The following is a 27698-nucleotide window of genomic DNA, read 5'->3' on the forward strand; positions in this document are numbered from 1 at the left end:
AGCGTATATTTATTTTTTTTCCATAGATTAATATGTGTTGTTAGCGTATATTTATTTTTTTTCCATAGATTAGTATGTGTTGTTAGCGTATATTTATTTTTTTTCCATAGATTAATATGTGTTGTTAGCGTATATTTATTTTTTCCATAGATTAATATGTGTTGTTAGCGTATATTTATTTTTTTTCCATAGATTAATATGTGTTGTTAGCGTATATTTATTTTTTTCCATAGATTAATATGTGTTGTTAGCGTATATTTATTTTTTTCCATAGATTAGTATGTGTTGTTAGCGTATATTTTTTTTTTTCCATAGATTAGTATGTGTTGTTAGCGTATATTTATTTTTTTTCCATAGATTAGTATGTGTTGTTAGCGTATATTTATTTTTTTTCCATAGATTAATATGTGTTGTTAGCGTATATTTATTTTTTCCATAGATTAGTATGTGTTGTTAGCGTATATTTATTTTTTTCCATAGATTAATATGTGTTGTTAGCGTATATTTATTTTTTTTCCATAGATTAATATGTGTTGTTAGCGTATATTTATTTTTTCCATAGATTAGTATGTGTTGTTAGCGTATATTTATTTTTTCCATAGATTAGTATGTGTTGTTAGCGTATATTTATTTTTTTCCATAGATTAGTATGTGTTGTTAGCGTATATTTATTTTTTTCCATAGATTAGTATGTGTTGTTAGCGTATATTTATTTTTTCCATAGATTAGTATGTGTTGTTAGCGTATATTTATTTTTTTCCATAGATTAGTATGTGTTGTTAGCGTATATTTATTTTTTTTCCATAGATTAGTATGTGTTGTTAGCGTATATTTATTTTTTTCCATAGATTAGTATGTGTTGTTAGCGTATATTTATTTTTTCCATAGATTAGTATGTGTTGTTAGATTTTTTTCCATAGATTAATATGTGTTGTTAGCGTATATTTATTTTTTCCATAGATTAATATGTGTTGTTAGCGTATATTTATTTTTTTTCCATAGATTAATATGTGTTGTTAGCGTATATTTATTTTTTTCCATAGATTAATATGTGTTGTTAGCGTATATTTATTTTTTCCATAGATTAGTATGTGTTGTTAGCGTATATTTATTTTTTTCCATAGATTAGTATGTGTTGTTAGCGTATATTTATTTTTTTCCATAGATTAGTATGTGTTGTTAGCGTATATTTATTTTTTTCCATAGATTAGTATGTGTTGTTAGCGTATATTTATTTTTTTCCATAGATTAGTATGTGTTGTTAGCGTATATTTATTTTTTTTCCATAGATTAATATGTGTTGTTAGCGTATATTTATTTTTTTCCATAGATTAATATGTGTTGTTAGCGTATATTTATTTTTTCCATAGATTAGTATGTGTTGTTAGCGTATATTTATTTTTTCCATAGATTAGTATGTGTTGTTAGTAGTATGTGTTGTTAGCGTATATTTTTTTTTCCATAGATTAGTATGTGTTGTTAGCGTATATTTATTTTTTTCCATAGATTAGTATGTGTTGTTAGCGTATATTTATTTTTTTCCATAGATTAATATGTGTTGTTAGCGTATATTTATTTTTTTCCATAGATTAGTATGTGTTGTTAGCGTATATTTATTTTTTTCCATAGATTAGTATGTGTTGTTAGCGTATATTTATTTTTTTTTCCATAGATTAGTATGTGTTGTTAGCGTATATTTATTTTTTTCCATAGATTAGTATGTGTTGTTAGCGTATATTTATTTTTTTCCATAGATTAGTATGTGTTGTTAGCGTATATTTATTTTTTTCCATAGATTAGTATGTGTTGTTAGCGTATATTTATTTTTTTCCATAGATTAGTATGTGTTGTTAGCGTATATTTATTTTTTCCATAGATTAGTATGTGTTGTTAGCGTATATTTATTTTTTTCCACAGATTAGTATGTGTTGTTAGCGTATATTTATTTTTTTTCCATAGATTAATATGTGTTGTTAGCGTATATTTATTTTTTTTCCATAGATTAATATGTGTTGTTAGCGTATATTTATTTTTTTCCACAGATTAGTATGTGTTGTTAGCGTATATTTTAGTTTGGAAGAAATAATACAATTTATTAAATGAGTGGGTGGGTGAATCAAAAGTATTTCAGATTAGAGACCCTCGTGGGCTAGAATCACCCACCCGCTAAAATATCTCGTTCAGAAAATGTACCTTTTATCCACACTTCACAAACCACAATCCTAAAAGAAGTTAGACACAGCAGACTCGATTAAATCCTTAGTCTAAGTGAAGTTATTGTCAGAACAACAGAGTCATAAAAACCTGTAGACCAAAAGAAATATTTATATGAAGGTATATTTTGTCTAAAAATGAAACAACCTTCATATCTGTTCCAAGATAAGTTTTTAGTGTAAAAAAAAAAGAATTATTGTCTGAAAATCTTTAAAAATACTGAATCTAAAATATACCCTTTCATCTGTTTTCGGGGTATAAAGGAACTCCAAGTATCATCCTCACGTCCGTATCACAGAAGCCTTTGGTTCAGAATGAGCCTTCATTGGCCCTCAAAAGTCCTCATCTGTCAGACGTTTCAGTGCTAAAGACGTCCCTGTGTATCTAAACTAAAAAAACACATAAAAACCAACAACTCTAGGACACCGAAATAAAACAAAACAGTAAGGCCCTGTAGGGCCACGTAGTTAGGGCACTCAACTCGTAATCTGAGGGTCGCGGGTTCGAATACCCGTCACACCAGTCATACTCGCCCTTTCAGCCCTGTGAGCGTTATAAAGTGACGGTCAATCCTAGCACTCATCAGTTAAAGAGTAACTCAAGAGTTGGCGATGAGTGGTGATGGCTAGCTGCCTTCTCTCTAGTCTTACACTGTTAAATTAGGGAAGGCTAGCGCAGGTAGCCCTCGTGTAGTTTTGCGCGAAATTCAAACAAAAATAAACCGACTTTTGTCGTATTGGTCAACAGTACAGGAAGTGGTGTTCAGAATGCAAGCTCCCTTAATAACTATACATGATCAGGGCCATCAGAAGCTTAGAAATTACTTTCAGAAATTACGGAAACGTTTATGAAAACCGCCAATATTCCAAAGAGAGATTTTTACGTAATTTGTACATCCAAACCTAGTACGTACTTACGATGTAATAAATTATCAGAGCTGAATATAAAAGTTTCTTGACGTGTAATGACGTTTAAAATGAATATACGCGAAAAACAACGTTTTGTAGCAATATATATATATATGTGTATGTGTGTGTGTGTGTGTGTCTAAACCATTATTTCACAAAAGTATGCACGTGCATGTTCACATACAGCTGTGGAATCACTTATCTTGGTATATACCATTAGTTTCCACCAGAGGGAGTGACATAAGAAGTCGACGTTTGGAGTTCACACTTTCTCTTCTCTCCACCGCGACCCATATGTCTTCACAATTAAACACATATTTAGTGTTTTCTGATCGTACATATGGTGTTCTAACTGACAAATGATACGTCTTACACGATATTCCATCACGTAATTCCAGAGTTCGAACATTTGTTTGGGGTTTTCTTCCAGAGTTCCCTAAATTTGTGTCAAATCAGCGACTTCTAGTAACTTCTGAATAAATATTCTAATACATGTGTGTTTCGTCACTTCATCCACAGTTTTAGAGTGTGACATCATCCGGTTGCTCAGCGGCAAACTTGGGGGTTAATAAAGCTAAAATCCGGGGTTCAATTATCTGCGGAAGAAACAGCAGATAGCTTCTTGTGGCTTTGTTCTTGTGGTTAAAGAGCTCTGATCGCAATATGAGAATCAAAAGTTCGAATCTCCGTCACCGCTCTTTCCTTTCAGGCGGTCAATCCTGGTATTGAATAGTTGTCTTTCCTTTTTAATAGGTCCGGTATGGCCAGAGGGTTAAGGTACTTGACTCGTGATCCGAGGGTTACAGGTTCGAATCCCCGTCACACTAAATATGTTCGCCCTTTCAGCTATGGGGACGTTATAATGTCACAGTCAATCGCACTATTCGTTGGTAAAAAGAGTAGTCCAAGAGTTGGCGGTGGGTGGTGATGGCTAGCTGCCTTCCCTCTAGTCTTACACTGCTAAATTAGGGACGGCTAGCACAGATAACCCTCGAGTAGCTTTGTGCGAAATTCCAAAACAAACAAACAAACTTTTATTTTATATTCCAGCAAGTCACGTGCCTCGTACTGGTAGTGGCGTAGATTTCTATCGTGCAGGTGCAGGCAGTACATTTTTGACAGCTTTGTAAAACCAAACCTTTAGAACTGTAGAGAATCACTCGTATTCTTTAGTGAACGAAGTATTGTCTGAATCATAGAATTATTATTATTAAAACATAAAGAGATTCTAAACTTGGAAATTTCTCCCTAATCTATATATGTCAGGACTCGGTGGTTTGTCGTGTGTGCGTGTGGGTCACGTGGTGATACTACAAATACAAGTTTGTTGGCTGCAGTACACAATCACCCACTTACTCGTGCGCTGACTGCACGAGACTGGTAAGGCGGTCGTAAGTTTAGTGTTATTGTTGGTGTGAAATGTTTAGGTGCCGTTCATTTTATTTTGGGGCTCTTAATTTGAGTTGTTCGCCAAAGTCGAATGTGGAGGTTTGGTAACCACGAGTAGGGTCGTGTTTCAAAGGAGAGGTTTGACAACCACGAGTAGGGTCGTGTTTCAGAGAATGACTCGCACGGTCGTTTATTTTGTATCTCAGAACGGCTGGTATGGGTATTAACACCGTTTATTGATAAGCAGAGAACAACGTTTCGATCTTTCTAAGTCGTCTTCAGGTTAACAACGAGAGTCATCAAGAGTTCGTTTATTTTGTTGTATACCGACAGTTCGTCAGAAACGCAACAAGAAAGGTAAGCTTACACCAAAAACATAGGTTTCTAGCACGTAAGTCATTTCCTACATTTGTCCAATCAACGTTTTCTCAATTATTTATTTTGTTTTACCAGAGGACAGATGCCCTCTGAACAAATAAAGTGGTCTAAAGTTCTGAGGGCGAGGTAAAATAAATAATTAAAGTCCAAAATTAATCTACCAATAATAATCTCATGGTTGTGACAACCAGTGTTGGTCTCGAATGTGGGCACTCTCCACCCACCCATTTTCATACTGATATTATTGTCGCGTTTGTAGGAGTATTTTACTTGGTTTTTTTTTTTGGGGGGGAGGACACCCTCAGAACTAAAATTAACTCTTCGTGCCAGTGGCAGTCACAATGTAAATAATTTTTAAATATTACTTTTTGGCTCAAATGGTGAGATGGTAGGTGACAGAATTCTCCAAAGGGGTCTGTACCCCACACCACACCTCTGTCTATCTACACAATGATTTAGGGAGTTTGAATATCGCTATATTATATCCATGTGCATTCCCACTTACTACTTTTTGTAGGATTCTACTCCCCTCCCCCCAGATAACAAAAATACGACATTGCCGCAAAAACAGTAAAAACACCCTCCCGAGACACAACGGATTGTCTACTGACTCCGTTAGAAACCGGATTTTGATAGCCGTGGGTAGAGCATAGGAAGCCCATTGTGTAGCTTTGTGCTTAATTCGAAATAAACAAACAACAAAAACATTACTATGATTGTAATTAGATTTGTAAATTAATTAATAATGAAATTAGTCTCAAACTCTTGTTATCAACACCTCCACTATTGTGTTGTCATGATCGTAGGTTCATATTATCGGTCCAGTTAGATGATAAATTTAAAACATAGGTTGATAGAGAATAAATGCATCAAAATATCCGTGTTTCAAAACAAATGCAGTACATTTACCAACTTCCTTTTACATCAGGGTCGTCACTGTAATGTGAAGAATAAAAGGGGGAACCTGAGAACCAGAGTGTGATCTTGCTGTCGAAACACATCTAATGGGTTTCTCGTCTAAATAAATATGTGACATCGGTTTCCAGTGACGTATAGTGTGACTGGCAAGTAATTTTGTCTGTAATGACAATACTCCACAAATGAAAAAAAGGGGGATCTTGTCCCCATGAAACTCCATGTTTACCATTATATAAAATTTTCTTGTAAAAACACTGGATCTGGAAATATGAAAAAATGGGGGATCATGCCCCCATGAAACTTACGTCTGTGTTTGTCATTATATAAGATTAAGTTTTCGTATAAAACCATTGAACCTATAAATAACAAAACAGTTTCACTAATAATTGTTTAATAACACACGCGTTAAAAGATACAAAAAACAGTTAATTAATTAATTTTCTGAATTGTTCGTTCGGTAAATGTTTTTCTTTTTATGCGGAAAACTCGTAAATATGTAATTGGTACTTTAGTATATGGCAAGAGCTACAAATCCAAAGTATATAATTTAATAAATTTTTGAAATGAAAATTTACAACACTAATATTTATGAGTAATCAATAGTAATAGATATCATACGGTGTCGTATCTTTGTTTTGACTGACAGATTGAAGGTATAATTTTTTTATTACGTGACTCATTAAAAACCCACAATTACTACAAATACTAATCGATGTGAATATTTAGTAGATTTTTAATAGCTATTCGTCATTCACTTGGCACGTTCTTGAAACAGAAATGTTCTACACTCTGTGGCCGTAGATGCGCCAGAAAAAACCAACAATTGATCGTCAGTGTTTAGCACATCCATGTCCTCATAATGTGGAGTGCATTTTGGTTTGTTTTTGTAGCCCCCCGCTAGTACAGCGGTGTGTCTTCGGATTTACAACGCAAAATCAGGCGTTCGATTCCCCTCGGTGGGCTCAGCAGATAGCCCGACGTGGCTTTGCTGTAAGAAAACACACACACACTTGTTTTCGTAATCGGGATCAGAACATGAAACGTAAAAGAAGATCCGTATAAAGCAAAATGATGTATGTAACGTGCATCAGTGGTATGTCTGTGGACTTCCAACGTTAAAACCCTGGTTTCGTTCCTCCTGGGGTTGGAGTACATAGTGTTTTGTGCTTAACTAACAAAAACAGTAACTAACAAATAACCCCTAGCTGCTAAGGATTATACTTATTTTTTCAAACATAACCTAAGCTAATAAAATATTTTTATAGTTTAAACGAAACGCTTAACGGTCTTTGTAGTTTAATTTAATCTTTTCTTGAGATATATTAAAATAAAGACACACAAAACATATTTATTGCACACCTAGTGTTTAATAATTTTCAAAAATCCTATCGTCATTCCGACAATATATGGGCTCGGCATGGCCAAGTGGTTAAGGCACTCGACTCGTAGTGTGAGGGTCGTGGCTTCGAATCCCCATCACACCGAACATGCTTCCCTTTTTAGCCGGGGGGGTTGTAATGTTACGATCAATTCCACTATTCATTGGTAAAAGAGTAGCTCAAGATTTGGCGGTGGGTGGTGATAACTAGCTGCTTTCCCTCTAGTCTTACACTGCTAAATTAGGGACGGCTAGCGCAGACAGCTCTCTTGTGGCTTTGCTTGAAATTCAAAAAACAAATAATATATCATGTTCACTAATCATATTATAATTTTCTTATTAAACATTCAGTGTAGTTGTTTGTCAGTAATTACGCATTTGACCTTTATAGCCCTTTTATTTCAGTGAGAAAATAAAATAATAACAGAATTGTGACCTGTCACCGCGACTGTTACAGCTACAGTTTTCTGTACGATAAATTGAAGAGTGTTTTTTAAATTGTGAAATTTTCCGCAGTCTGGTACCATGATTCTGGCATCTCCTCTACAGTTGTAACCAGTTTTGTAAACTTGTGATTTCTCATTATTCTGTGGCGTCACCAAAATACGGGGTTATCAACCGGCATGCTAAAGACAGATGTGTGTTTTGATTGCTCCAGCCACCGGAGATGACATTAACTTTCAGAACGGTTAGAACTTTTGAAATAACCACTAGGCCAGCAATTAAAGACACTAGCAATGCCTGAGCACCTTCTCTTTAAGATGATACAAGTTTCAATTTTGTTTTCTTGTTGTTGTTGTTTTTGCCATCCATCAGTAGCCCAGTGTTAAGTCTGAATGTTTACACTTTAAAATGATGCGTAATAATGGTGACAGTCAAATCCCACAAGAATAGCCCAAGAGTTGACTGTAGGTGCTCTCTTCCCTCTATCTGTCAATTCTAAACTTAAGATGGCAGATACTCTATGGATAGTTTTGCTTGAAACTTAATAAACAAACTCTAATATTTCATTCTAGTGGGTGGCCGCCTGGTGAAGGAGCGACATATTTGCAAATAAAGTAGAGGTAATTGTAAGCCCCAATTTAATTATTATCATTGCGAATTATATTCTTATGGCTAGTTCACGCGGATTTTTAGATACTTTTATCTGTGTATAGACTCTAGTTTTTTTATGTGTTTGTACAGAATGTAAGACAGAACTCTGCACTATAAATTACAGGGGGTAGTAGGAATATTCGAAGAGTGATTGAATTGTGATGAATCTTTGTAGAACAGACGGCAACCACCTGTTGTTGTGGAGACACAAGTGTAGAGGATAACAGAAGTTTCACCTTCAGGCCAGGCTGAAGACTTTCGAAACGTCGTCCTCTAAGCTTGTGTCTCAACAACAACAGGCAGTTACCGTCCATTCTACAAAGATTCATCATGAATACTCTACCTAAACAATCTATTAAAGAGGAATTAATTGTGTTATTGACGAAACCAGAATTGATTTTTGTATTTATTTCGCACCCATGGCATCAAAACGCCGGACAAGATACATGATTTTCATTATTTCAGCAACGGATTAGTTTGAGAGCTATACGTTTGTTTAATTCATTCCAGTATCATAGGAAGATTTTGTAGTTGTTTCTTACATCAATCCGTCACCGTAATTTCACCTCTTGTGATATCAAAGTAATTCATAGGAAATTTTTGTCCTTACAAATCACGAACTTGTGGCAAATGGCTGAATCCTTGTATTTTTTTATGAAAACGTGGTTACCACGCAATTCGGCGTTTTTCATTCATTGTTAGAGATCTTTAATTTACCATATTCACTGAACATCATATTTTGTAAACAAGAGTAGCAGTTCCTTCGCTAGCCTATAGATGGCAACACTTGTACTGACCATGATTGTTTGTTGTTTTTTTGTTATTTTTTTTGTAGTACTAACAAATTCATATGGTGATATCTAACTTCTTCTGTCCCCTGCTTGTACAGAGGTACGTCTACGGATTTACAATGCTAAAATCAAAGGTTCAATTCCCGTCGCTGGACTCAGCAGATAGCCTCATGCGACTTTGCTATAAGAAAACAAAAACACACTAACTTCTTTTCTAACAGAAAAACAGGTAAAGTATAATAATTCATGAAGTTTGAATACACAGTGAAGAAAAATCTGTAGATATTAGAATCAGGCTACTAACGGTTTACACATTTCCGAAGATCACGAAGGATTTTGAAGTGATTTTTTTAAAAAACATCTTACATGAAAAGTTTCTGAAAAAAATAAACAACAAACACAGGAACTCTAAAAAGAAAAATGATTGTGCAGTACACGTTACGAGTCTCCTATGGAAAGAGCACCCCTATGAAAAGAGATCAAATCTACTAATTAAAAGTTATAAAAAAATCATTTAGTCATTTGATGTTAGAAAAAATAAATTTACTTTACCTGGAATACGTACTATCGAGTGGCATACGAACGTGACATCTACAACCGATATAATGTTGAAGTAGAGCGGATTGTATCAGAACTACATTCTGAGATTATTTTGCCTGGAAAAAATCATCCGAAAAGATTCTTACCTTCAGATCATAAAGATATGTTGAAGTCAGGGATTTAGAATTCACAAAATGAGAGCGTTTATTATATTTAATGGCATTAAAAACAAACGAATATAAATTAAATTGGTGCACTTAAACCGTCCAGAATGAATTTTGCAATAAGTAGTATCTGAGGCGTGGTAAGATAAGTGAACTTTTGGTACAAGTGAAAATCAAATAAATAGTTGTACACAAGTTCTAGCCATTACGTATACAACATAATTAAGAAGGGTACCTGTGCGAATTGACTGTTAAATCGTCATCCTTGTGCACTATATTAATTGTGGAAAGCATACAGGAAGGAGAGGTATGCTTTGAACATGATAGTCTTACGACCAAGCCTTTTGCAATGGAACATTGTCAGAGACAAGGTTATCAAACGTAGCACGATCAGACGGGGTGACATGAACTGTAGTGCAGATAGCCCTCGTGTAGCTTTGCTAGACAAACAAGTAAACATGAACTGTAACGATATGGTGGGGCTTAAAATTCGTTTTAGTATAACTTATTCGTTTGTACGTTCATCGATCTTTCAGAAAAAAGTGGGAACTTTTTGTCTTACATAGCTTCATAATTGCTATCTTCATATATATAATAGATTATATGGAAGCCAGTTATTCAACACCTGCCGCCGTATCTTACATAACTCATAGTCATTACTTTTACAGCGAAAACATAGTCCAGTGTATTGTTTATAATGTAAAGCTATGCAGTGGATTATTTTCGCTCTGTCGATCACGGGAAATCAAACCCCGGATTTAAGCGTTATAAGAAGTTAAACAATGTGATCCTAAACACAAGGATGTCTTCAAATGAACTGAAAAATTCCCGACACTGTATTTAAATAAAAATACAATTTTCAACTCATAAAGAAATTATGTGAGTAAAACCAAAACGAAACTGTTAAGTTTATGTGTAAATTAATTATAATTCTAGGAAGAATGAATGTTTCTAATTGAAAAAAAAAAAAGATAAAACTTTTCTGAATCTGTTTAGTCCCATGGTAAGTCAACGGACTTACATCGCTAAGTAAACACAGCAGATAGCCTAATGTGGTTTTGATTTAAAACAAATACGAAACAAGTCGATTCTGTTAAAATACAAATTTTAAAACTGTGCAAGACGATTTGACCACCAGTGGGTCAGCAGTAAGTTTGGTTTGCATATCGTGTAAAACTACATGAGAGCTATCTGCACTAGCCGCCTCTGATTTATTAGTGATAAAAAGATGGAAGGCAGCTGTTCAACATTGATAAGAAGAGAACAACGTTTCGACCTTCCACACCAGCCGTTCTAAGCTAAATTCTTATTCAAGTGGGTTTCTCGTCATAAAGGATTAGTCAATATTATACACCGCCAACTCTCGGGCTACTGTCTTACCAACAAATAATGGAGCGTACTGTAACGTTATAATGCCCCCATGGCTGAAAGGGTGAGCATGTTTGGTAGGACTAGGGTTCGAACCCACGATCCACAGCTTGCGTGTCGGACGTCCTACCCACTAGGCCATAGCAGTCTTCTCAGCAGCACGTCTCTGGACTAAAGACGCTAAAAACTAGGCTCATATGCAAACAAACCAAGATTTCTTGTTTAATGACCAGTAAGCCACATGGTGTCAGAAAAGCTTGTGACCATAGTAATTGGTAGCTTTCCTCAATTTCAGACACGTGACTGGTTATGTCAAGACATAAGAAGGTCGAGTTATTTTTGCTGTTGTTTGTAATTAAACACAGAGCTACACAATGGGCTATCTGTGTTCTGCCCACCTGGTGTTTCGAAACCCGGATTCTAGTGTTGTAAGTCTGCGGACATATCGCTATGACACTGGGGGATTGGTTGAGTTAATCCCTTTGTTAATTCAAACTTGTTTCGGATTACAAGGAAAGCACTTGAGACACATTTTGTGAAACTTGCTTGAAGGACCATTGGTCCCAGGTCTTTCAGATACCTTGTAGAGAATCATTTATTTTGTTCGATTTTATAATCAACAAAGATGGCTGCTATATAGGGAATTTGACAGTTTTACTTTGATTCAAATTAATCAGTAAGCAACTGGTATTGGTTATCCTTCGATTTTTCGATCAAGTGTAGATTTTTAATAAAACTGATTTTTGTTATTGTTTTATCGTTTACCTCCTCACTCGTATGTTGCCCTTTCCCAAAGATGTTTAGTGTAGAATATTTGACTCTATCTGTTACGGGAAATCGAAACCCGAATTTAAGCAATGCGCGTTCATAAACTTACCTCTGATCCTTTGAAGGGGAACTTCTAAAGATCTGAGTCAATGTCAGTTTTTTCTTCTAAAGCTCCTAGCGTATAAACAGTTGTTGTGTGTCTCATATTTAATTATATGAGTGTGTGTGTGTGTGTGTGTGTGTGTGTTACGTCTTTGTAGTTAACAAACTTTCTTCTTTTTCCAAGCATGGAATGTTTATTTGATTTTTTTTTTTTAGTTTTTATATTTTCATTATTTTCTGTTCTTCGCTCGTCTAAGTAGCTTGGATCTTTTACAACATAATGTGCAGGCTGGCCCTGCCCACACGACTTTTTACATTGTTCTTTCTTTATTCAAAATCATGTTTAGACGCGGTGAAAGATAGCGGTAGAAATGTTCTTGATGACATTATGATGATAATTTATTAAAGTTTCTACAATAAACCTTTACCGGCTTCTGGTAACTTAAATACCTTAACATAAACTGACACTTCGATTTTAACCGCTTTAGAACAACCATGTTATCACACTGTTTACATTAGCGAGTGGTCTAAACGTTCATACAACTGTTAGGGTATATTTCCAGCGTTCTGTAATGGTCAGGGGGCCGGATCCCTTAATCTCCTTGGATCCCCTAAAATTGATGCCAGCCGTTAAGTTAATCCTATATGGAATTATATTTGACCTCATATGTCTCGTTGCTTCCACTCGCTAGCTAAGGAAAGCTAAATCCATAATTTTTAGGGTTAACAATGGCCAAGATGGGGTGAAAGATGGAATGTTATCATAAAATAACCAAACAATTTGATAATTAGAAAATACTTAAAGAAACGTTCCTTTATTTTTTCAATATATAACGTACTTAGAAAAAAATGTATGTTTTTTTCAGAATACCGTGTGTTTTCTGATAGTAAAGCCACATTGGGCTATCTGCGGAGCCCACCGAGGGGAATCGAGCCCCTGATTTTAGCATTGTAAATCTGAAGACATACCGCTGTACTAGCAGGGGTCTCATAATACCGAGTAATGCAATTTATTTTGTTATTATTAAAACCAAACTTAAATGTTTATTGTTTCCGAAATCATTTTATATCAGGTGCACAACGAAACGAAATCGTCTGTTTAATTTGTCTGTTAGTTCCTGAATAACTCATTCTATTATATTTGCTTAATCATTTCATTCTAACCACGTTGTAGTTTTATTCCGCCCACGAGTAGATAAATTTACACAATCACAAACTTGCACAAGTGTATCTAATGTATGTTCACTAGTTAGGCTAAAGGCACGTATACTTTGGCTGGGGAAATCGTTTCGTGGTTAATCACTCCCAAGATTTCTTTAAACAATGGGAAAGAGTGTATCTGTGGGGAACTTGCATTCAATTAAGATTTCTCTTGCATCTTAGACAATAAAATGAGTGTAATTTACCTGCTCTTATATGACACATATAAGTCACCTGTTTACTGGTGTCGTGTGCATCTTTTCTAGTCTGCAAAATGCAATATTTAACAACGATAAAATCAGTCTAGTTCACTTAACTTTAACTAAGTTTATCTAATACCAAATAATTTATTCAGAAGTGTATTGTTACTAATTTCTGTATAATACACTTTAGATCATTTTGTTACCTGTAAACATTTTAAACACAGGTTGCCTCACCAGTAAACATTTTAAATACAGGTTGCCTCACCAGTAAACATTTTAAATACAGGTTGCCTCACCAGTAAACATTTTAAACACAGGTTACCTCACCAGTAAACATTTTAAACACAGGTTACCTCACCAGTAAACATGTTAAACACAGGTTACTTCACCAGTAAACATTTTAAACACAGGTTATCTCACCAGTAAACATTTTAAACACAGGTTATCTCACCAGTAAACATTTTAAACACAGGTTACCTCACCAGTAAACATTTTAAACACAGGTTACCTCACCAGTAAACATTTTAAACACAGGTTACCTCACCAGTAAATATTTCAAAAAACAAAATACCTTACTCGTAAACATTTTTAAACACAGGGTACTTCACCAGTAAAAATTAAGAAAGGAATATAACACCCGTAAACATTTTAAACACAGGTTATCTCACCAGTAAAAAAACAACAAAAAAACAGAATATATCACCCGTAAACATTCTAAACACAGGGTATCTCTCCAGTAAACAGAGTACAATTACACACTGTATTCTTCTAGGGTTAAACTTAATCTTTTCCGTGACTAAGTTTAATGTTTGCTGTTTATTTTTGTCACTATTTGAACAGCATGGATTACATACAGCAGAGGTGAGCATGAGGTACTTTTAACAGGCATTGTTACATTATTACAGTTTTCTATGTACTGAATAAACTGAAACTATAAAATTACAAATGGTAATAAACTGTATTTAACCCTGTGTAATGTTAATGTTAGTAGTTCCGGAATTTCTGTTATCCTAGAATACAATAACATCAGCAGCTCTAGTTACAAATATACAATGAGGTTTGAGAGAGCCGTACGATAAGAATAAATCTGATTTACAATATCATTCTCGTTACGTTTGTTTGTTTTTGGTTTAGTCACAAAGTTACATTAAAAGCAAAAACATGTAGAAAAGAAATGATCGTTGTTCATGCTAGAGAACTTGTACTACTCTTCAATAATAAGAGGATTAGTTATATGAACATGTGACATGTGGTGGTCGAATCAAAACTCTCATTTCTCCATGTAGAACACGTAATACAATTTTTAAAATTTCTCTTTTTAAGTTTCTGCAAAAATTAAAGAAACTATATATATGCAGGATAGATAACACATAAGCTGCTTTGTTGAGTAACGTATCGCACTACAGAGAATAAAATAGCATAACGCAATTCTTTGTCTATTTATGTGGTGCACATTGTTTAATATAATATTTCTGTTGCTACTTGTATGGTGCACATTGTTTAACAATATTTTGTTGCTATTTGTTTAGTTACATTCTTTAACAAAACGTTTCTGTTGCTATTTCTTTAGTGCATACTGTTTAACAAAACGTTTCTGTTGCTATTTGTTTAGTGCATGCTGTTTAACAAAACGTTTTTGTTGCTATTTGTTTGGTGCATACTGTTTAACAAAACGTTTTTGTTTCTATTTCTTTAGTGCATACTGTTTAACAAAACGTTTTTGTTTCTATTTCTTTAGTGCATACTGTTTAACAAAATGTTTTGTTGCTATTTGTGCGGTGCACGTTGTTTAACATAATGATCTTGCTTCCATTATAGTAGTCCATATTCCTGAGAAAATATTATTGCTGCTGTACGCATTCTGCTTTATTAGAAAAAAAAGTCCTACTTCCCTAAATATTTGTTTCACTGTTATGCATTATTTATACATTTTCTACAATGATATTTTAATATCATTACTTCTTTTGTGTCCCTACTGGATTGACAAATAATTTTAAAATTGTTGTCCTATTTTCTTGAGCACAAATCCACTTAACAGCCTCTCTGCGCTGTGCTAACCGCGATTATCCAAACCCTAATTTTAGGGTTACAATCAACTTGCCGCTGAGCCACCTGGGAGGGGAGCAGATTTGATAGGATTTATACGTCATAATTTATGTGTTTCATGTAAAAAGTTAGACGTGTTAAGAAGCGTGTTATAGAAACAGTTCTTGGCTTTAGTTTAGTTCCTTTTTTATTGCAGAAGTCCCAAGCTTATCAGATTTTGTTTTTACTTCTTAACGTTGACGGAGTGTGTTTCCTGAAATTGGAAGATGAAAGACAATCTCTGATACCTTCTTCATCATCTCCTATAGGATGCTCTCAATTCTGTCGCCTCTTCCTCCGGTTTTTTTGGTTTTTTTTGTATTTTACTAACCTTGTGTCAGTGTACTTAAATATTAAGATATGGAAGCTATCGCCCACGTGCATGTTAGACGCTGTCAGCCAGAAGAGCTGTGCAATCGAGAACTGCGCGTGAAATCCTAACTTTGCTCTGAAAATCACATTTTCTTATCAGGGCATTTCACCAATCAATACTCCACTGAGGCGACTGCAGCGGACCCGCCCGCCTAGCTGCATGCTTGTAATCGACTAATAGCGCCAGGCCTAGTGTTTCCCTGTTGATCAATTGGAGACGCCGGGTTTAGAAGCAAAGACAGAGAAAAAAAGAGAGAGGGATAACGGCAGATAGAACTGCATTGCGAATTGACGCCTTCCTTCCCAGGCCCGCAGTCATCACTGGTAAATGACGCCGGCTAGGTCTCGGGAGTTCTACGGTGGTAGGTAAGGGCCAAACATTCAGCTTTGTGTCTAGCCTTTTGCTGTAAGACATTGAAGTGAATGGAAAACGTCTCTCCTATGTGACTTGACTGCTAGATAAGAAGGTAAGTTGGTACCCTGTATCGTGTTAAAGATGTTTAATGATCTAAGCTATTCTAAATAGCGCGTAGTATTAATTTACGATAAACACAATAGTTTAATAATGGCTTTGCGCAGTTTCACTTTTAAAAACATCTTATTCGACTCATGTTTTTAATTGTTTGTAGTAACTGCGTTTTATTTTTCATATATTTAACAAAAAAAGAAAAACACTTTGAAAGGCAACCTCATCTCCATGACAAACATCATTCTGAAAAGATTTATTTAATGGCGAGAGAGCACTTATAAATACTGAATGTAATCGATTTAGATGTTTTCCATCTGGATTTCTTGTATACAGGAAAAACTTTCATGGTATGGCAATGTTTTCCTTTATAACATCTAACCAGGTGATGCTATACTCTTCTAATGCTTCATTATATACCTTGTTTATGGTTATAACTATAGTATTTTATGTAATTAGGCCTGGCTTAGCCTAGTGGTTAGAGCACTTGACTAGCAAGTTACGGGCTCGAATCCTGTCACCAAACATTCTCGCCTCTATCAGTCGTAAGTTCGGTGTAATGTGAAGGCCACTCACTATTCGTCGCTATAGAGCTAGTGGTAGGTAACGTGGACTAGCTGCCTTCCTTTCAGTCTGTCACTTCAAAATTAGATATGGCTAGCGTAGATTGCCCTCGCAAAATTCAACCAACAAACAAGTTATGTAAATAATTTGTCACACACTATATTTCAGTTGTTTTGTTGTTTTTCTGATTAAACATCCTACGTTTCAAACATCTACTGTTGGAAGATAAGGATGAAATAAACCCAAGTTAACGAAGGAACGAATAGCTTTTTTCGGGGGTGGGGGTTATCGTTAATATGGTTAAGGCACTAGACTCGTAATCCGAGGGTCGAGGGTTCGAATCCCCGTCACACCAAACATGCCTGCCCTTGTAGCCGTGGGGGTTTATTATGTGACGATCAATCACATTTTTCGTTAGCAAAAGAGTTGCCCAATAATTGGCGGTGGGTAGTGATGGCTAGCTGCCTTCCTTCTAGTCTGAACTGAGTTTTATATTGACTTAATGTAGTTAATTGTAGGACAGTCGAATGTTGTAAACTCGGCTTTATGTTAATATGAGGTAGTTAGTTGTAAGACATGTGAACATTGTGAATTGGGTTTTATGTTGAATTGATTTAATTAACTGTAAGGCATGATAACGTTGTGAACTGGGTTTTATGTTGACTTGATGTAGTTAATTGTAGGACATGTAAACGTTGTGAACTGGATTTTATGTTGATTTCATGTAGATAATTGTAGGACATGTAAACGTTGTGAACTTGGTTTTATGTTGACTTGATGTAGTTAACTGTAGGACATGAAAACGTTGTGAACTTGGTTTTATGTTGACTTGATTTGGTTAATTGTAGGACATGATAACGTTGTGAATTGGGTTTTATATTAACAAAATGTAGTTAATTGTAGGACATTATAATGTTGTAAAGTGGGTTTTACGTTAATATAAAGTAGTTAATTGTAGGACATTTGAATGTTGTGAACTGGGTTTTATGTTAACGTGTTTTAGTTAATTGTAGGAAATTAGAATGTTGTGAACTAGGTTTTGTGTTAATATATAATAGTTAATTATAGAACATAAGGATGTTGTGAACTGATTTTATGTTGACTTGATGTAGTTAATTGTAGGACATTCGAATGTTGTAAACTCGGCATTATGATAATATGAGGTAGTTAATTGTAAGACATGTAAACATTGTGAATTGGGTTTTATGTTGACTTGATGTAGTTAATTGTAGGACATGTAAACGTTGTGAACTGAGTTTCATATTGACTTGATGTAGTTAATTGTAGGACATCTGAACTTTGTGAATTGGGTTTTATGTTGACTTGATGTAGTTAACTGTACAACATGAGAATGTTGTGAACTGGGTTTTATGTTGACTTGATGTAGTTAATTGTAGGACATGTAAACGTTGTGAACTGGGTTTTATGTTGACTTGATGTAGTTAGTTGTAGGACATTCGAATGTTGTAAACTCGGCTTTATGTTAATATGAGGTAGTTAATTGTAAGACATGTGAACATTGTGAATTGGGTTTTATGTTGAATTGATGTAATTAACTGTAAAGCATGATAACGTTGTGAACTGGGTTTTATGTTGACTTGATGTAGTTAATTGTAGGACATGTGAACGTTGTGAACTGGGTTTTATGTTGACTTGATGTAGTTAATTGTAGGACATGTAAACGTTGTTAACTGGGTTTTATGTTGACATGATGTAGTTAATTGTAGGACATGTGAACGTTGTGAACTGGGTTTTATGTTGATTTCATGTAGATAATTGTAGGACATGTAAACGTTGTGAACTGGGTTTTATGTTGACTTGATGTAGTTAACTGTAGGACATGAAAACGTTGTGAACTTGGTTTTATGTTGACTTGATGTAGTTAACTGTAGGACATGAAAACGTTGTGAATTGGGTTTTATATTAACAAAATGTAGTTAATTGTAGGACATTATAATGTTGTAAACTGGGTTTTATGTTAATATAATGTAGTTAATTGTAGGACATTAGAATGTTGTGAACTGGGTTTTATGTTAACGTGTTTTAGTTAATTGTAGGAAATTAGAATGTTGTGAACTAGGTTTTGTGTTAATATGTAATAGTTAATTATAGAACATAAGGATGTTATGAACTGTGTTTTATGTTGACTTGATGTAGTTAATTGTAGGACATTCGAATGTTGTAAACTCGGCTTTATGTTAATATGAGGTAGTTAATTGTAAGACATGTAAACATTGTGAATTGGGTTTTATGTTGAATTGATGTAATTAACTGTAAGGCATGATAACCTTGTGAACTGGGTTTTATGTTGACTTGATGTAGTTAATTGTAGGACATGATAACGTTGTGAATTGGGTTTTATATTAACAAAATGTAGTTAATTGAAGGACATTATAATGTTGTAAAGTGGGTTTTATATTAATGTAATGTAGTTAACTGTAGGACATGAAAACGTTGTGAACTTGGTTTTATGTTGACTTGATGTAGTTAATTGTAGGACATGATAACGTTGTGAATTGGGTTTTATATTAACAAAATGTAGTTAATTGTAGGACATTATAATGTTGTAAAGTGGGTTTTATATTAATGTAATGTAGTTAACTGTAGGACATGATAACGTTGTGAATTGGGTTTTATGTTGACTTGATGTAATTAACTGTAAAGCATGATAACGTTGTGAACTGGGTTTTATGTTGACTTGATGTAGTTAATTTAGGACATGTAAACGTTGTGAACTGGGTTTTATGTTGACTTGATGTAGTTAATTGTAGGACATGTGAACGTTGTGAACTGGGTTTTATGTTGACTTGATGTAGTTAATTGTAGGACATGTGAACGTTGTGAACTGGGTTTTATGTTGACTTGATGTAGTTAATTGTAGGACATGTGAACGTTGTGAACTGGGTTTTATATTGACTTGATGTAGTTAATTGTAGGACATTAGAATGTTGAGAACTGGGTTTTACGTTAACGTGTTTTAGTTAATTGTGGGAAATTAGAATGTTGTGAACTGGATTTTATGTTAATATGTAATAGTTAATTATAGAACATAAGGATGTTGTGAACTGGGTTTTATGTTGACTTGATGTAGTTAATTGTAGGACATTCGAATGTTGTAAACTCGGCTTTATGTTATATGAGGTAGTTAATTGTAAGACATGTAAACATTGTGAATTGGGTTTTATGTTGACTTGATGTATTTAATTGTAGGACATGAAAACGTTGTGAACTTGGTTTTATGTTGACTTGATGTAGTTAATTGCAGGACATGATAACGTTGTGAATTGGGTTTTATATTCACAAAATGTAGTTAATTGTAGGACATTATAATGTTGTAAACTGGGTTTTATGTTAATATAATGTAGTTAATTGTAGGACATTAGAATGTTGTGAACTGGGTTTTATGTTAACGTGTTTTAATTAATTGTAGGAAATTAGAATGTTGTGAACTGGGTTTTATGTTAACGTGTTTTAGTTAATTGTAGGAAATTAGAATGTTGTGAACTGGGTTTTATGTTGACTTGATGTAGTTAATTGTAGGACATTCGAATGTTGTAAACTCGGCTTTATGTTAATATGAGGTAGTTAATTGTAATACATGTGAACATTGTGAATTGAGTTTTATGTTGAATTGATGTAATTAACTTAAGGCATGATAACGTTGTGAACTGGGTTTTATGTTGACTTGATGTAGTTAATTGTAGAACATGTGAACGTTGTGAGCTGGGTTTTATGTTGACTTGATGTAGTTAATTGTAGGACATGTGAACGTTGTGAACTGGGTTTTATGTTGAATTGATGTAGTTAATTGTATAGCATCTGAACTTTGTGAATTGGGTTTTATGTTGACTTGATGTAGTTAACTGTAGAACATGTGAACATTGTGAATTGGGTTTTATGTTGAATTGATGTAATTAAATGTAAGGCATGATAACGTTGTGAACTGGGTTTTATGTTGACTTGATGTAGTTAATTGTAGGACATGTAAACGTTGTGAACTGGGTTTTATGTTGAATTGATGTAGTTAATTGTAGGACATGTGAACGTTGTGAACTGAGGTTTATGTTGAATTGATGTAGTTAATTGTAGGTCATCTGAACTTTGTGAACTGGGTTTTATGTTGACTTGATGTAGTTAACTATAGGACATGAGAATGTTGTGAACTGGGTTTTATGTTGACATGATGTAGTTAGTTGTAGGACATTCGAATGTTGTAAACTCGGCTTTATGTTAATATGAGGTAGTTAACTGTAGAACATGTGAACATTGTGAATTGGGTTTTATGTTGAATTGATGTAATTAAATGTAAGGCATGATAACGTTGTGAACTGGGTTTTATGTTGACTTGATGTAGTTAATTGTAAGACATGTAAACATTGTGAATTGGGTTTTATGTTGACTTGATGTATTTAATTGTAGGACATGAAAACGTTGTGAACTTGGTTTTATGTTGACTTGATGTAGTTAATTGCAGGACATGATAACGTTGTGAATTGGGTTTTATATTCACAAAATGTAGTTAATTGTAGGACATTATAATGTTGTAAACTGAGTTTTATGTTAATATAATATAGTTAATTGTAGGACATTAGAATGTTGTGAACTGGGTTTTATGTTAACGTGTTTTAATTAATTGTAGGAAATTAGAATGTTGTGAACTGGGTTTTATGTTAACGTGTTTTAGTTAATTGTAGGAAATTAGAATGTTGTGAACTGGGTTTTATGTTGACTTGATGTAGTTAATTGTAGGACATTCGAATGTTGTAAACTCGGCTTTATGTTAATATGAGGTAGTTAATTGTAAGACATGTAAACATTGTGAATTGGGTTTTATGTTGACTTGATGTATTTAATTGTAGGACATGTGATCGTTCTGAACTGGGTTTTATGTTGAATTAATGTAGTTAATTGTAGGGCATCTGAACTTTGTGAACTGGGTTGTATGTTGATTTGATGTAGTTAATTGTAGGACATGTGAACGTTGTGAACTGAGGTTTATGTTCAATTGATGTAGTTAATTGTAGGGCATCTGAACTTTGTGAACTGGGTTTTATGTTGACTTGATGTAGTTAGTTGTAGGACATGTGAACGTTGTGAACTGGGTTTTATGTTGACTTGATGTAGTTAATTGTAGGACATGTGAACGTTGTGAACTGGGTTTTATGTTGAATTGATGTAATTAACTGTAAAGCATGATAACGTTGTGAACTGGGTTTTATGTTGACTTGATGTAGTTAATTGTAGGACATCTGAACTTTGTGAACTGGGTTTTATGTTGACTTGATGAAATTAACTATAGGACTTGAGAACGTGGTGAACTGGGTTTTATGTTGACTTGATGTAGTTAACTGTAGGACATGAAAACGTTGTGAATTGGGTTTTATATTAACAAAATGTAGTTAATTGTAGGACATTATAATGTTGTAAACTGGGTTTTATGTTAATATAATGTAGTTACTTGTAGGACATTAGAATGTTGTAAACTGGGTTTTATGTTAACGTGTTTTGGTTAATTATAGGAAATTAGAATGTTGTGAACTGGGTTTTGTGTTAATATGTAATAGTTAATTATAGAACATAAGGATGTTGTGAACTGGGTTTTATGATGACTTGATGTAGTTAATTGTAGGACATTCGAATGTTGTAAACTCGGCTTTATTTTAATATGAGGTAGTTAATTGTAATACATGTGAACATTGTGAATTGAGTTTTATGTTGAATTGATGTAATTAACTGTAAGGCATGATAACGTTGTGAACTGGGTTTTATGTTGACTTGATGTAGTTAATTGTAGAACATGTGAACGTTGTGAGCTGGGTTTTATGTTGACTTGATGTAGTTAATTGTAGGACATGTGAACGTTGTGAACTGGGTTTTATGTTGAATTGATGTAGTTAATTGTATAGCATCTGAACTTTGTGAATTGGGTTTTATGTTGACTTGATGTAGTTAATTGTAGAACATGTGAACATTGTGAATTGGGTTTTATGTTGAATTGATGTAATTAAATGTAAGGCATGATAACGTTGTGAACTGGGTTTTATGTTGACTTGATGTAGTTAATTGTAGGACATGTAAACGTTGTGAACTGGGTTTTATGTTGAATTGATGTAGTTTATTGTAGGACATGTGAACGTTGTGAACTGAGGTTTATGTTGACTTGATGTAGTTAACTGTAGGACATGAGAATGTTGTGAACTGGGTTTTATGTTGACATGATGTAGTTAGTTGTAGGACGTTCGAATGTTGTAAACTCGGCTTTATGTTAATATGAGGTAGTTAACTGTAGAACATGTGAACATTGTGAATTGGGTTTTATGTTGAATTGATGTAATTAAATGTAAGGCATGATAACGTTGTGAACTGGGTTTTATGTTGACTTGATGTAGTTAATTGTAAGACATGTAAACATTGTGAATTGGGTTTTATGTTGACTTGATGTATTTAATTGTAGGACATGAAAACGTTGTGAACTTGGTTTTATGTTGACTTGATGTAGTTAATTGCAGGACATGATAACGTTGTGAATTGGGTTTTATATTCACAAAATGTAGTTAATTGTAGGACATTATAATGTTGTAAACTGAGTTTTATGTTAATATAATATAGTAAATTGTAGGACATTAGAATGTTGTGAACTGGGTTTTATGTTAACGTGTTTTAATTAATTGTAGGAAATTAGAATGTTGTGAACTGGGTTTTATGTTAACGTGTTTTAGTTAATTGTAGGAAATTAGAATGTTGTGAACTGGGTTTTATGTTGACTTGATGTAGTTAATTGTAGGACATTCGAATGTTGTAAACTCGGCTTTATGTTAATATGAGGTAGTTAATTGTAAGACATGTAAACATTGTGAATTGGGTTTTATGTTGACTTGATGTATTTAATTGTAGGACATGTGATCGTTCTGAACTGGGTTTTATGTTGAATTAATGTAGTTAATTGTAGGGCATCTGAACTTTGTGAACTGGGTTTTATGTTGATTTGATGTAGTTAACTGTAGAACATGAGAATGTTGTGAACTGGGTTTTATGTTGAATTGATGTAGTTAATTGTATAGCATCTGAACTTTGTGAATTGGGTTTTATGTTGACTTGATGTAGTTAACTGTAGAACATGTGAACATTGTGAATTGGGTTTTATGTTGAATTGATGTAATTAAATGTAAGGCATGATAACGTTGTGAACTGGGTTTTATGTTGACTTGATGTAGTTAATTGTAGGACATGTAAACGTTGTGAACTGGGTTTTATGTTGACTTGATGTAGTTAATTGTAGGACATGTGAACGTTGTGAACCTAGGTTTATGTTGAATTGATGTAGTTAATTGTAGGTCATCTGAACTTTGTGAACTGGGTTTTATGTTGACTTGATGTAGTTAACTGTAGGACATGAGAATGTTGTGAACTGGGTTTTATGTTGACATGTAGTTAGTTGTAGGACATTCGAATGTTGTAAACTCGGCTTTATGTTAATATGAGGTAGTTAATTGTAAGACATGTGAACATTGTGAATTGGGTTTTATGTTGAATTGATGTAATTAACTGTAAAGCATGATAACGTTGTGAACTGGGTTTTATGTTTACTTGATGTAGTTAATTTAGGACATGTAAACGTTGTGAACTGGGTTTTATGTTGACTTGATGTAGTTAATTGTAGGACATGTGAACGTTGTGAACTGGGTTTTATGTTGACTTGATGTAGTTAATTGTAGGACATGTGAACGTTGTGAACTGGGTTTTATATTGACTTGATGTAGTTAATTGTAGGATATGTGAATGTTGTGAACTGGGTTTTATGTTGAATTAATGTAGTTAATTGTAGGACATCTGAACTTTGTGAACTGGGTTTTATGTTGAATTGATGTAATTAACTGCAAAGCATGATAACGTTGTGAACTGGGTTTTATGTTGACTTGATGTAGTTATTTGTAGGACATGTGAACGTTGTGAACTGGGTTTTATGTTGAATTGATGTAGTTAATTGTATGGCATCTGAACTTTGTGAAATGGGTTTTAAGTTGACTTGATATAGTTAACTGTAGAACATGTGAACATTGTGAATTGGGTTTTATGTTGAATTGATGTAATTAAATGTAAGGCATGATAACGTTGTGAACTGGGTTTTATGTTGACTTGATGTAGTTAATTGTAGGACATGTAAACGTTGTGAACTGGGTTTTATGTTGACTTGATGTAGTTAATTGTAGGACATGTGAACGTTGTGAACTGAGGTTTATGTTGAATTGATGTAGTTAATTGTAGGTCATCTGAACTTTGTGAACTGGGTTTTATGTTGACTTGATGTAGTTAACTGTAGGACATGAGAATGTTGTGAACTGGGTTTTATGTTGACATGATGTAGTTAGTTGTAGGACATTCGAATGTTGTAAACTCGGCTTTATGTTAATATGAGGTAGTTAATTGTAAGACATGTGAACATTGTGAATTGGGTTTTATGTTGAATTGATGTAATTAACTGTAAAGCATGATAACGTTGTGAACTGGGTTTTATGTTTACTTGATGTAGTTAATTTAGGACATGTAAACGTTGTGAACTGGGTTTTATGTTGACTTGATGTAGTTAATTGTAGGACATGATAACGTTGTGAACTGGGTTTTATGTTTACTTGATGTAGTTAATTGTAGGACATGTGAACGTTGTGAACTGGGTTTTATATTGACTTGATGTAGTTAATTGTAGGATATGTGAATGTTGTGAACTGGGTTTTATGTTGAATTAATGTAGTTAATTGTAGGACATCTGAACTTTGTGAACTGGGTTTTATGTTGAATTGATGTAATTAACTGCAAAGCATGATAACGTTGTGAACTGGGTTTTATGTTGACTTGATGTAGTTATTTGTAGGACATGTGAACGTTGTGAACTGGGTTTTATGTTGAATTGATGTAGTTAATTGTATGGCATCTGAACTTTGTGAAATGGGTTTTAAGTTGACTTGATATAGTTAACTGTAGAACATGTGAACATTGTGAATTGGGTTTTATGTTGAATTGATGTAATTAAATGTAAGGCATGATAACGTTGTGAACTGGGTTTTATGTTGACTTGATGTAGTTAATTGTAGGACATGTAAACGTTGTGAACTGGGTTTTATGTTGACTTGATGTAGTTAATTGTAGGACATGTGAACGTTGTGAACTGAGGTTTATGTTGAATTGATGTAGTTAATTGTAGGTCATCTGAACTTTGTGAACTGGGTTTTATGTTGACTTGATGTAGTTAACTGTAGGACATGAGAATGTTGTGAACTGGGTTTTATGTTGACATGATGTACTTAGTTGTAGGACATTCGAATGTTGTAAACTCGGCTTTATGTTAATATGAGGTAGTTAATTGTAAGACATGTGAACATTGTGAATTGGGTTTTATGTTGAATTGATGTAATTAACTGTAAAGCATGATAACGTTGTGAACTGGGTTTTATGTTTACTTGATGTAGTTAATTTAGGACATGTAAACGTTGTGAACTGGGTTTTATGTTGACTTGATGTAGTTAATTGTAGGACATGTGAACGTTGTGAACTGGGTTTTATGTTGACTTGATGTAGTTAATTGTAGGACATGTGAACGTTGTGAACTGGGTTTTATATTGACTTGATGTAGTTAATTGTAGGATATGTGAATGTTGTGAACTGGGTTTTATGTTTAATTAATGTAGTTAATTGTAGGACATCTGAACTTTGTGAACTGGGTTTTATGTTGAATTGATGTAATTAACTGCAAAGCATGATAACGTTGTGAACTGGGTTTTATGTTGACTTGATATAGTTATTTGTAGGACATGTGAACGTTGTGAACTGGGTTTTATGTTGAATTGATGTAGTTAATTGTATGGCATCTGAACTTTGTGAATTGGGTATAATGTTGACTTGATATAGTTAACTGTAGAACATGTGAACATTGTGAATTGGGTTTTATGTTGAATTGATGTAATTAAATGTAAGGCATGATAACGTTGTGAACTGGGTTTTATGTTGACTTGATGTAGTTAATTGTAGGACATGTAAACGTTGTGAACTGGGTTTTATGTTGAATTGATGTAGTTAATTGTAGGACATGTGAACGTTGTGAACTGAAGTTTATGTTGAATTGATGTAGTTAATTGTAGGTCATCTGAACTTTGTGAACTGGGTTTTATGTTGACTTGATGTAGTTAACTGTAGGACATGAGAATGTTGTGAACTGGGTTTTATGTTGACATGATGTAGTTAGTTGTAGGACATTCGAATGTTGTAAACTCGGCTTTATGTTAATATGAGGTAGTTAATTGTAAGACATGTGAACATTGTGAATTGGGTTTTATGTTGAATTGATGTAATTAACTGTAAAGCATGATAACGTTGTGAACTGGGTTTTATGTTTACTTGATGTAGTTAATTTAGGACATGTAAACGTTGTGAACTGGGTTTTATGTTGACTTGATGTAGTTAATTGTAGGACATGTGAACGTTGTGAACTGGGTTTTATGTTGACTTGATGTAGTTAATTGTAGGTCATGTGAACGTTGTGAACTGGGTTTTATATTGACTTGATGTAATTAATTGTAGGATATGTGAATGTTGTGAACTGGGTTTTATGTTGAATTAATGTAGTTAATTGTAGGACATATGAACTTTGTGAACTGGGTTTTATGTTGAATTGATGTAATTAACTGCAAAGCATGATAACGTTGTGAACTGGATTTTATGTTGACTTGATGTAGTTATTTGTAGGACATGTGAACGTTGTGAACTGGGTTTTATGTTGAATTGATGTAGTTAATTGTATGGC

The 27698-nt window shown here is 33.9% G+C and overlaps 1 protein-coding gene across 3 annotated transcripts in view; it reads left to right on the forward strand.

The window, feature by feature from the left end:
- The first annotated feature begins 4323 nt into the window (after positions 1 to 4323).
- The window catches only part of LOC143247257 (rho guanine nucleotide exchange factor 25-like), a 57337-nt gene continuing 33962 nt past the window's right edge, over positions 4324 to 27698 (forward strand). Inside the window, exons 1-2 of one of the 3 annotated variants that reach the window (XM_076495000.1) lie at positions 4324 to 4868; positions 15974 to 16340. The gene's annotated coding sequence lies outside the window, so the exon portion shown is untranslated. The remainder of the gene's footprint in view (positions 4869 to 15973; positions 16341 to 27698) is intronic. The other 2 variants (XM_076494999.1, XM_076495001.1) reach the window with 2 other exon arrangements.

Source organism: Tachypleus tridentatus, chromosome 3, assembly GCF_004210375.1.
Source record: "Tachypleus tridentatus isolate NWPU-2018 chromosome 3, ASM421037v1, whole genome shotgun sequence".
In the NCBI taxonomy this organism is placed as follows: Eukaryota; Metazoa; Arthropoda; class Merostomata; order Xiphosura; family Limulidae; genus Tachypleus; species Tachypleus tridentatus.